The sequence below is a fragment of the Ambystoma mexicanum genome, chromosome 3p, assembly GCF_040938575.1.
Source record: "Ambystoma mexicanum isolate Mex_15411 chromosome 3p, UKY_AmexF1_1, whole genome shotgun sequence".
Classification (NCBI taxonomy): Eukaryota; Metazoa; Chordata; class Amphibia; order Caudata; family Ambystomatidae; genus Ambystoma; species Ambystoma mexicanum.
Genome location: NC_090925.1, coordinates 786,281,669 through 786,293,441, shown reverse-complemented (window position 1 = coordinate 786,293,441; position 11,773 = coordinate 786,281,669). Strand labels below are relative to the sequence as shown.

Below are 11,773 nucleotides of genomic sequence, written 5' to 3'. Positions count from 1 at the left end.
TACGAGGGCTCTGTGTTCGCAGATCCGCCGATTTCCTGGTGTAATGTTGTGGACCCGCCTTCCTTTCTTGCTCGTGTGCGCGTTTTGTCTCCCGGTCTGTATGTATATATTTAATGGTTTGTTTTTACCCAAAAAGCTGTATAAACGAAATAGACGATAGTGTAATACCAGGTTGTTATTAGGGAGTGGACATCCTTTTGCAATTCAGCTTCATTAAAACTACTGTTTTTTTCCAAATGTGGCTACCACGCACGAAAACGAGTATTTGTGACTTTGCAAACATTCTCAGAGGCGAACAAGAAATGAGTTCAATAAATACTTCCACCCTGCTCAGCCCACTATACCCCAGGAGTGACACTTACAGCTGGCATCCCGGTGCATCCTGGGACTTGCAGTTCCTATTTTGTGAATATTGACTAAAGACCAAAACCACGCACAGGAGATTCCGGACATTGGACTGAGGTCCTGGCTCGAGTCTCGCCCCATTCTTCTCGCTGTTCCTTTACGTTGAGATGCCATGGTTTTTTTTTTTTTTTTCGGTGGTTTGCAATTAAAGGGTGCTCTAGGAAGGGGCAGGAAGTTGACGTTTGAGCTGCAGCAGAACGCCTTTAGGGTTGCAGGGGCTGGGGAGAGTCATTCCCATGTCAGCCGTCCACACTCCTCCCCACGCTATCCACCTTTCAGTGGCATCGGTCTTTCGAGAACTATCCAAGGTTTGTTTTACACCACACAAGCGTGAAAGCTAAAGAGGGGCTGTTCAGTTCCCATCTGCCGGTCTTCAGTAGCAGAGAGCTGGTGCTTAGCGTGCTCCAGGGGCCGGGAGAAAGCGGCAAGTGTCGGGTCCCATCAGTCAGCAGATGGCACACAGAGTTCAGGGACAGGGGTCACGAGGTCTGGCCAAGCTGCTGCCTGCTTCATGTCTGGCCTCCTAGGAGCCAGGAATGGTGAATGAATGACATAGGCGCACTCGGTCTAGATCCGCTTGTTACTACTTAGTGTCTAAGCTTGGCGCGAAAATACTCCATACTCCTCCAAAGCTTGCGAAAGTGTTTTGGTAGCATTTGCTTTCCCGTGCTTCTCCTGCCGCTCCTGTCAAGCCAGTGCCACGCCAAACGGGCTGTTTCGTGGGTGCCGCCCGCAGCTCCTTCCTTCCAGACCCTCCGCCCGTTGCTCCAGACGCCGCTGCAGTCCTCTCAGATGTAGTGGGAAAGAAAGAAAAAAGACACGAAAAGCCTGCAGAGGCAAAACGCTTCCTTCTCCTTTGCCCAGGTCCCAAGACGCCTACCCGTACGAGGTGAGCGTCTTGCCTGGTTTGTTTTTCTCCCGCGCTTGTTCTTCTTCTTGCTGATAGATTTTTATCCATCAGCGGTGATTTTTTGGATACCGAGGTTTTTCTCCCTTGTCCTTTGGCCATACTTATACCCCCTCTGTCCTTTTGTTATTATCCTGGGGGCTGGGCCCCCCTGCAGGTTTCCCCTCACACCTTGCCTGTTGTTAGGGGCTGTTGCCTGGCAACGCTGGGGCAGTGGCGCCAACTGGCTGCCCCTCCCCATGTTTCTTCGCGCCATCTCGCCCCCACCCCGCGCCTAACCCCCCAGGCCCTCTATCGGGCCGTACTTTGCACGGCCCGGGGCCTGGGGCAAAAGACGTTGCTCTCCAAAGAGGAGGTACGGCTGTATGCTGTGTGGATGGGGGTTGGGGAAGGTGCGTTTACAACTTCTGGTGGCGAATGGAAGGAGTCCCCATTGCCCCGTTTATCCCCTAGGTTTGGTGCCCTCAGTTCAAGCGCCTACATCGCACCGCGGTGGGCGCTATTCATTGATGAAAGCACCCGCCACACTTCACCCTTGCCACTCGGCCGAGTGCGTGAGAAGTCAACATAAATGACAGAGACCTCAACCGAATCTACCTTGTCTATGGTGTTACAATGTTTTTCTCTGCGGTTTAATATGTTGACAAGTTGCATGAGAACCACAGCTGGGGCTGTCACATGTTTCTCATCAAACCCCCCCCCCCCCCACCCCACCCTTCCAAAAGTGCGACGCAAACGCGCAACATATTTCTGTTTTAGTCCAGTGTGCAATTGGCAGGCAAAGTTGTTTTGAGAAATGAAGCCCCCGCCCCTGCTAGGGGACATAGCAGTGGGGAGCTACAGTGGGAGTGAGGAGTGTCTCTTTGACGGGAAACATGAAGAGGGTGGGGGCGGCTCGTGTGCTTGGCTGAAGTGGGGTTAGTTGTGGAATCTAATGTTTGACCGTTTTTACCAGCGAAGTGGCAGGACGCTGGTCAAGTAAGGGTCGCTGGTCTCCAGAGAAATGCACACGCTCACAAAATGCCAGCATGTTTATGGAAGCCTGTTTTTGTTTTATTTCTGTAAATAGTGATGACTGTCCCCATCACCCTGATAATTCAATTGTTCCAACTTCCACGAATAACAGTCCCAGCAGGAGATAGGGGTAATCTCCCTGCAGTTCCTTTCTTCCTAGCCCCGTGGGTTGCGGTTCTGAAGTGTTGGCGCGTGTGGCAGCAGGCAGGGCGGTTGGCCTCGTGCGACCCTTCTGTCAGAGACGGAGTTTTGACAGTTAGTGCGCACTTCTGAGGTGCCTTTTATTTGGGTGCAGTAAATTGGTGCGCAGTGGAGGAGGAACTTTCCTGAAAATATTGGTGGGGATCTGACATGTAAATGAAAAGGGGCCCTTCAAAATGAGTGCGAAAAAATCGTGTGCCACAAAAGTGTGGGTGGGGTAGGTAGATAAACACCCGTGGTGCGAGACCGTGTAGCAGTGTATTCAGTCTGCGTACTGCAGGGATGCAATGCGACCAGATTTGTGACAGGTTGGCACCGTTTCCAGAACTCAAACAAGCAAGGACACAAATAGTTGGGTATAACGAAGACCACACGGTTAAGTTAGCCATGTAGAATAGGCTTGTGAACTTGCAGGTTTCATACTTGCCAACATTATGTGACCAAAAAGATGTAGGATTTTTCAAGTTTCAAAAATAATAAGTTGCATAACAATAGCATCACAGGAAAATACAAAACATACATTGTTGGCACCATTGAAGCAATCTAAAATACACAACCCATCAAACAGCACAACATGGAAAGATGTTCAAATGTTAAAAATGTATAATTCTAAATGGTAAGTTAACACCAAATGCAATTACACAGAAGGTAATCCCACAGAGCTGGCAGGCAACGTTTGCCACTGCTCTCTGGCAGCAGCAGCCTGGGCAATACATATGTATTCCGGCAGTGAAAGTTGAACACTGAATGACATGGAGACTGATACCCCCCTCAGTCTGATAGGCAGATGCTGTGTGAGCAGTGTTACGCTCTGCCACTTGCTTTCACTGGTGGTTCACCTAAAGTTTGTACAGGCAAAAGTACAGGACAGAGATGTGTAGCTGTCAGGTCAGTGTATTGGTCTGAGCCCAAAGTATCACCTGCCAGCCCACTGTACAGACAGACTAATTAATGTGTTGCATGCTATGTCCTGCAGCCTGCCTTAGAGACACATAAATGACCTGCCACTGTAAAAAGCAGCAGGATCTGTCACACAAATCTGTAGGTGGTAGGACTGCTTAAAAAGCAGTAGCCTTCTGCCTAAATCAGTAGGGTTGGCAAGTATGAGGTTGTAGCCGGGACGGGCCTCTGACGGATGCAATTTGCAGTTGAAAACATTGGTGAGCAGAGGCGTTGCTGGGGTGGGGGGGTTGAGGGGGCTATAGCCTCGGGTCTTTTGGTTGTAGCCCCGTATAGAAGCTTGGGGGCTAAAATCAAAAGGCAAGATAGCCCCGACAACCGACAGCCCCAACATTAGCACAGCCCCGGAACTTGTCCAGACCTAGTTGGTGAGACGAGGCCAGCAACGCCAGCTTCTCAGAGCCACCGAGTGGGTCTCTAGTTGGAGTTGTCAACCCGGGATCCCCCAATAGGGCCTGATACCAGCTCCTCACGACCCTGATGCATGCACTTCACGGCCCATGGGGTGTGCTTAGGTGCAGTGGCAGCTGGTGAATTTTTTAACTGGAGGGGTGTAAATATATGTCCCAGTTATGCCACAGCAACCGGGCGTAGCAAGGCAGTCCGCACCAATAAACGGATGTTTGGGGGTAGAAATGGGGATTTTTCCCCCACCCCCGACAATTCTTTTAAAATAATGGTTTAAAATGGTGCAATTAGAGCACACATTTTAGAAAAATTGGGTTAAAGTCAAACAGTTTGCAATTGGTTTTGTACGGTAACTCATGAAAAAATCCAATAGATACAAGTCACCAACAGTGCATAGGAGCCCTTCTCCAACAGACTTTCATGCTGCCTTTTTACACAATATGTGCCAGTGTAAAACATTTTCACACTGGCTGTGCCCATACATTTTCATGCTGACTGAACCAATATACCCTAGTATTCCCATATAAGATCATACTCAGTTTGTCTTGCGCATAATTCCAGTAATGATACTATAAAAAAAAAAATGTCCATGTTTGTTCTGTCAATATATGGCATTATCCCCACATAAGAACATACTCCAGTTGGCTTTACCATAAAAATGCATGCCAAAGTATGAAGACATGTCCAAACTGGTTGTACTAAAATGCCAGTTGAGCTACATAATGACACTTATCATGCTTCTTTTTACCAAAGATGGCCAATACAAAATGCCATACCACAATAAGAAATGATAAGACTGGCTGCATTGAAATGCCAATCCGGCTACATAATAACACGTATGCTTGTTTTACCAAAGATGCCTAATACAAAATGCCACGCCACAGTAAGAATAATACCACTGATCATGCTTGCTTTTTCAAAAATGTCCAAAACAAAATGTCATACCTCACTAAGACATGGCTAGACTGGATGCATACGAAATGCCAGTCTTGCTTCGTAATAACACTTATCATGCTTGCTTTACCAAAGATGCCCAATACAAAATGTCATGCCACAATAAGAAATGGCTAGACTGGCTGCATTAAAATGCAAGTCTATCTACATAATAACATTTCTCATGCTTGCTTTATCAACCATGGGCAGTAAAAAATGCCATGCCTGCTCCATGGTGCACCAGCGGCTTGCACTCAGACATAATCATATTAATTATGAATGTGATTGTGTGATTGCAAGGTGCTGGGGAGTCCAGGGGGCAGATGCTTGTCAGGAGCTGGCGTCCCAGGGTACAGCCATGGCATTTTTTATTGGGTTTAGATGCCAAGGAAAAACTGCCATGCCCGCCCCCTGAGGCCCCGAGCACCTCGCAGGCACACAGTAATTGCGCACGTGCGAGGTGCTGGGGGGCCCGGTCATGGTATTTTTTACTCTGTATCCATCATATGCCCATTAATAAATGGCATTCCTTCCCTCATAGCCCTCCAGTTCCTCAAATGCACAGATAATCAATTGTGTGTCCATGCGAGGTGCTGGGGGGCTTAAGGGTCAGGCTTGACATTGCATGTGCGGCGCGGAATCTTAGCGAACTGGGCTGGCATGATTTACTGAGCATACTAGTTACAAAATGCAATGCCTTACCCCTGGGCCCCAGTGCCTCACGTGCACACGATGAATGAGATTGTGTGTATGCGAGGTGCTGGGGGGCACTAGGGTCAGGTGTGTATTTTTTTTTTTTACTGTACATCTGTCATAGATGTCCAGTTAAAAAAAATGGCACAGCTATCCCCTGTGTCCTGAGCTCTTCACACATGCACACAATCAGTGTGGTTATGTGTGTATGCCAGGCACTCGGGGTCCAGAGGGCGGGGATGGTATTTTTGACTACACATATATGATAGATGTCCATCCCTGTCCACTGTGGCCCACAGCCACAGCCACAAACACACACACACACACACACACACAATCAAAGTGATTATGTGTGCATGGAAGGGGCTGGGGGACTGAGGGGAAGGTATGGTATTTTTTACTATACATCTATCATAGATGGGCAGTAAAAAAAATACCATCCGTGTCCCCTGGGCCCTACAGCACTTCAGACGGAGAGCTTATTTTGGCCGGTGGGGAGGGGGATTGTGCAACAAAGGCATTTTTAAAATGCCTTTGTTGTACAAACCTCCTACACCACTTGCCAAAATCAGCTCAGACCAGCACACACACCCACACACACAACATACACACAGCAAGCCCTTGCTGTCTCATTCACACAAGCACCCATCATGCCCTCACTCATAACACAAGCATACATGCATCCATACACACATTTAAATAAAAAATAAATGAGCATACAAACACACACATTTACACAACATACACACAGCAATCAGTCCGTCTCATTCACACAAACGCCCATCACACACTCACTCATAACACAACCATATCCATACACATATTTAAATAATAAATAAATGAACATACAACACACACATATTCAAACAACATACACACAGCAATCCCACTCTCATTCACACCAGCATCCATCATCATACATTAATTTACCTAACAACACAAGCATGCATGAAGAGGCCCCTGAGGGGCTCTCGAATGTGGAAACAAGGCACAATCACCACACATGAACTGATACGCCAGACACAAAGTTGTATTCCCAAAATCTAGGGTTTATTGCAAAGTAAATAGTCCCAGTTGGCAAAATGGTCCCACATCCCGCGACGTGCGTCTAACAGACCTCGGAGAACTTGAGAGAGCAAGAATCGTACATCAGTTACATATATACAAAATGAGCATCTTACAATCAGTAATGACACATTCGATGCCGCCCCTAATTCATTCCCTTTGAATTGGAGGCGATGATTGACCATATTGACGAATATGACACCTTAGACCATTATATTTAGCAACAGTTTATAATCTTGGACCTACAGACACAAGTCTTTATTTGAAAGAACACAACGCTTCTGTTTTCGTGGACAAGCTGTGCGTAGGGGATGGCACATTCCAGGCCTTGCTATCTCCTGGTTTCTATTCACGCTCTAGAGGTCAGCTTACTCTCTGGGGCCTCACAGTGCTCAAGAAGGGAGGCCGCAAAGAAGAACATAATTTAAACCTTTTAATATTAGTTTCGTACATTGCTATTCTTCTAGGGAGACTCGCTAGCATCTGTGTACTGATTAGAATGCCTTGCTCCTCGCCTCCAAGGATACGTGAGGGAGGGAACCGGGCATTTCTGTCTGGCTTACAGCGTTATGTTTCAACATGCCTTTTAACAACCTTGGACCATTGAAGCAGAATAATATCTCAGCAAAGCAGTTTTACATGAGGCAAAGAGGCAGCGTTAGAGAAACGAAGAGAAAATGAAATGGCGATTCTGGTCATCTTAAAATGGCTCCACTCTAGTTAAGCTAATGACTATATAATGACTATATCTTCTTAACACTGAAAATGAGGCGGTTGGTCTTCGGCCAACCAAGTATCCTACATTGCCTTCCGTTCGAGGGGCATCTAATTTTTCTAGACTGACAAACCCTCCTCTTGGCCGTATGCCAAACGCCTCATCCATACATTACATCTTCCTTCAACCAAGTGTCTGAATCCGATTCTGATTCTGAATTCTGCACACTCGTCGTCTCCCATTCTTTATCATCAACATCGATTGCCATACATTCTTTGATTGTTTTGGATTCATCACCACTGTGTGTGTTTGCTTTAGTAGTGTTTTTTTCTCCATCATCTGTACACAATTCTCACTAATCTCTGTGCATACTATAGGGAGACAACGTATGCAACAACAACATGTCATGAATATTCCTAGAATTGCTACTAAGATTGCAAATAGCTTCCATCGCCAGGATCGTAACACCTCCAAAAACCAGGAGCTTATGTTCAATTCGCATCCTCCGTCAGGGGGGTGAAGATCAGAGCTCAAAACATGTAACTTTCTTATCGCCTCGAAAATCGTGGGGGAGGAGTCGCATTCAAATACGCAACACGCTGATCCCACGATTTTGCAAACACCGCCGCGATCAAGTAAGATTATATCGAGGGCCATTCTATTTTGCAGTGACATTAATCTAATTCCCTTTTCCTCAAGGGTCATATTATATAATATGTCGGTTGTTCTATTTATTGTTTCATCTAATATTCTGGACAGTCGTCTTATAATATAAGAGTTTATTGCTTGGCCCCAAAATGGCATAAATGATTTTGCTATGTCCTCTACAATCAACCCGTCTTCAATATTCCGGCGAGGTCGTGACCTGGTCAATTTGGCTATGTCTGCTGTTATTGAAAGGAACACCCCAGGGAACAGGAAACCTAAATAACATGTACCTCCTCAATTTCTAGGTAACCAAGGATATGCTTTTTCTCCACATATAAAGTACACAGGGCATCCCACATATATAGGCTCTACTTCTTTATCAAGGAATGCTATGTTCTTGCATCTACTGAATGTCCCCACCCGAAAAGAGCCTTTTTTCCTTAAACAAAAGGGGCCAGAACGTGGATTATAATTTACTGTATAGGAAGGGGGTTCTGCATCCTTATTTCCTTCTGGGTTCATATGAAATGTGATCACAGATGATTTATAAGGCAGAGACAATCTATCCTGTGGCATCATCGCTGGTGTAATCAATCGTGCTTTATGGAATATGGAACAACCCACAGGTTTCATAATCACTTCCTCAAATTCATTCATGTTTGTCTTGTCTAATTGACCAGTTTCACTCTCATTCCATTTCCCATAATACAAGGCACTCAGAGAGGCATAGCATGCAGAGGTCCACCATGCTGTGGCAAGTGGGAACACACCCAACAATTGTTTTTTCTTAGTATTGAGTGTGTCATGTTCATTATAAATAGTCATGTATTGTTCCTATACCCTTCCCTATGTCTCTCTTCCATTGGGGACAAGGTATAGGAAATCACATGAGCTGGGCTTTCTGTCGTGGAAATGTTCATAACAGGCAAAAGTACAATATTGGGGGCCAGTATACTCATTATACACATTATTATCGTTAAGCCCAACATACAATTCTTCCGACTATTCCCTTTTTGTAACCTTCTACATGTTGCATTTAACTCATTATCAGCATTGGTGCAGGAGGGGGCGAAAGCTGATTCCGGCATCTTTTCTCACGGTTCTTCTTCTTCCACTTTGTTCGTCGTGAATATCTCCTGTCGATGCACTCGTTGGAATGGCAGAAAGTTCGATAAATGTCCACAGTCTTTCTATACCAGTTCTTATCAGCCTCGATTGTTCATTCGTTTGGCAAATTATCCGTGCATCTGCACACCGCTCTAAAGTTTCAGAGCAGTTGTCTTTGTACCATGTGCGCCCCGCTTGTCTGCTCGGGTTCAGGACACATGGATTTAGCACCGAGGAGCCGCGTTTGTTGAGCTGTCTGATTCGCACAACCCTCACCCCACTCTCCTCTAGGCCTCCGGTTCCTTCTTCTTCCGAGAATAGGAAACAAAGGCAACACAATCACAAAAAGATGAAGAGCGTGATCACTCCTTTTTTCTGCTTCACAGGTTAAACCGATTTGCTCCCGGTATCGTGTGATCGACAAATAGTGCGGGTGCACTTCCAGACTGAGGCTTGGAGTCAGCCTGGGGCGTAATGACAGATGATGATGAGCACCCAGGCGACGATGCAGGCTGTGGCGCAACAGAGACTGGTGGCCGCCACAGAGGTATACGGTTGGTGTCGGCCAGCAGTGATGCAGAATCTGCTGGACAACATGGGGCATTCTTTGCCCTTCCTCTTTTATGGCAATCTCATCAGGCTTTGTTTCAGGATCAGGCGGTTTCTGTGGCAAAGAACTGGCAATTGTTTCTTTCGTTCCTTGAACCACTGTTTCTTTCTGTTCGTCGTCCCGATCAGTCAAAGTGTCAAGTTGCGGCGGGACTTGGCATGTATCCACGCCTTTCTCCCATCCACCCGTATTGCCGTCTGTGTAGTCAGGAGGATCTGGTAGTGCCCACGCCACCTGGGTGCTAATGATGTTTTTCGCTCAAAGTTTTTTATTAGCACCCAGTTTCCTGGCTCCAATGCGTGTCCTGGGCCGGTGTATCTTATGGGCAACGCCTCCTGCACCTGCTGATGAATCAAACGCAATTTTTGCATTAACAGATTACAATAAATTCTGAGTACAGGGTGTTCCACCTCCCTCAACCTTTTCGGCTGAGGTGAACACCAAACATTTGCCGGTCTTCCCATGACAATCTCACATGGGGAGAGCCCAGTTCTCTCCTGCACAGATGTTCGCATGCACAGTAGCGCTATTGGCAATGCATCTACCCAACTTAGCTTGCTACCTGCACAGATCTTTCTTATTTTGGATTTCTGATGCCGTTGTGACGTTCAATAAGTCCGGCACTCATGGGGTGTCTGGAGCAATGGAATCGCTTATCGATTTGGAGGCCTGCACAAATCTGCAGTATTACTGCACCTACAAAATGCGGACCATTGTCCGACCATATGACACGGGGCAGACCAAAACGGGAGAAGTACTCCTTCAACATTACTTTTGCCGTACTCATGGCAGGGCAGTCTTTTAATTGATACGCTTCCACCCACTTGCTAAATGCACATGTAACCACCAGAACATACTTCAAGTTTTGGCATCTCTCCATTTCTATGAAATCAAAATAGATCACCTCAAACAGCATAGAGGGAGGGCCAAAACTGCCTGTTGGAGTCACCGTTCCCTTCCCCCCATTGTGTTGTAGGCACGTGATACAATTCTGCACCAGCCTCTCGGCATTCTTTCTTATGAGTGGATTTTCCCAAACTGTGGCTAGATGTTGAATTATTTTCTTTGCACAAATATGAGTGGGGCTGTGAGCCATTGTGAACATTGCATTTACATAGGCATTTGCCAACATCCAATTCCCGCTCTTCTTGTCTACCCAACAACCATCCAGATCTAATTCTGCAGAGCCCTCAGCCCACCCTTGGATTTCATCGACAGTGGCTTCTGCCTGCATCTCTTTGACAGTGACAGTTCCATTTTCTATCATACAGGGCACTTCCTCCGACTGTACTGTTAACATTCTTTTATTCAAATCAGTGGCAGTTTGTTTCGCAATTCTGTCTGCAAATGCGTTTCCCTCTCCCACCTTGCATGTCACCTTTTTATGTGCTTCACATTTCACTATTGCCAAGTGCTTTGGACACATAAGTGCAGACAGCAATCGTACAATCAAAGGACCATGTTGGATTCTAGCCCCGTGTGATGTTAAAAACCCTCTCTCGGCCCACAGTCGGCCAAAGTTATGAACTACGCCAAAGGCGTATTGGCTGTCAGTATATATATTTACACTTAGGTTTTCAGAAATTTCACAGGCTCTCGTTAAAGCAATTATCTCCGCTGTTGGGTGGAGTTGTAAGGAATTCTTTTACTCTCTACAATGCTCTTTAATGTGGTGATGGCATATGCTGCAGTTGAAGTGCCGTCAGGTAATTTAAAGCAGGAACCATCACAAAACCGTTCTACATCTCGTTCTTTTAGTGGGGTATCACTTAAATCAATTCTCCCTTTTGTTTCTTCCTCAGTAACCATTAAGCAATCATGGGGGGGGGTGATTCATTTCCACCAACTTTTTCCCCGGGCATTGGCATTAATTCTGCTGTATTCAAAGCGCTACACCTCATAATTTGGATGGAAGAGCATGCTGACATAATCCGCAGCACAATTTCATATATAGTCAATCTAGCAGAGGTGAGGTGTTGCGTCTGCGTTCTATTGAGTAAAAGGTCTATGGCATGTGGCACCATTAAAATTAAAGTGTGGGAGGCCACCAGGGGGCGCGCAGGCAATGGCTGCCTGAACGTGCTGCTCTCCCCGAAGCCAGGCGTCC

The 11,773-nt window shown here is 46.3% G+C and overlaps 1 protein-coding gene across 1 annotated transcript in view; it reads left to right on the top strand.

Annotated features, from left to right (window-relative positions):
- The first annotated feature begins 1,647 nt into the window (after positions 1 to 1,647).
- LOC138580875 (membrane-spanning 4-domains subfamily A member 4D-like) overlaps positions 1,648 to 11,773 on the top strand; it is a 702,190-nt gene continuing 692,064 nt past the window's right edge. The window contains exon 1 of the mRNA XM_069651765.1: positions 1,648 to 1,667. The gene's annotated coding sequence lies outside the window, so the exon portion shown is untranslated. The remainder of the gene's footprint in view (positions 1,668 to 11,773) is intronic.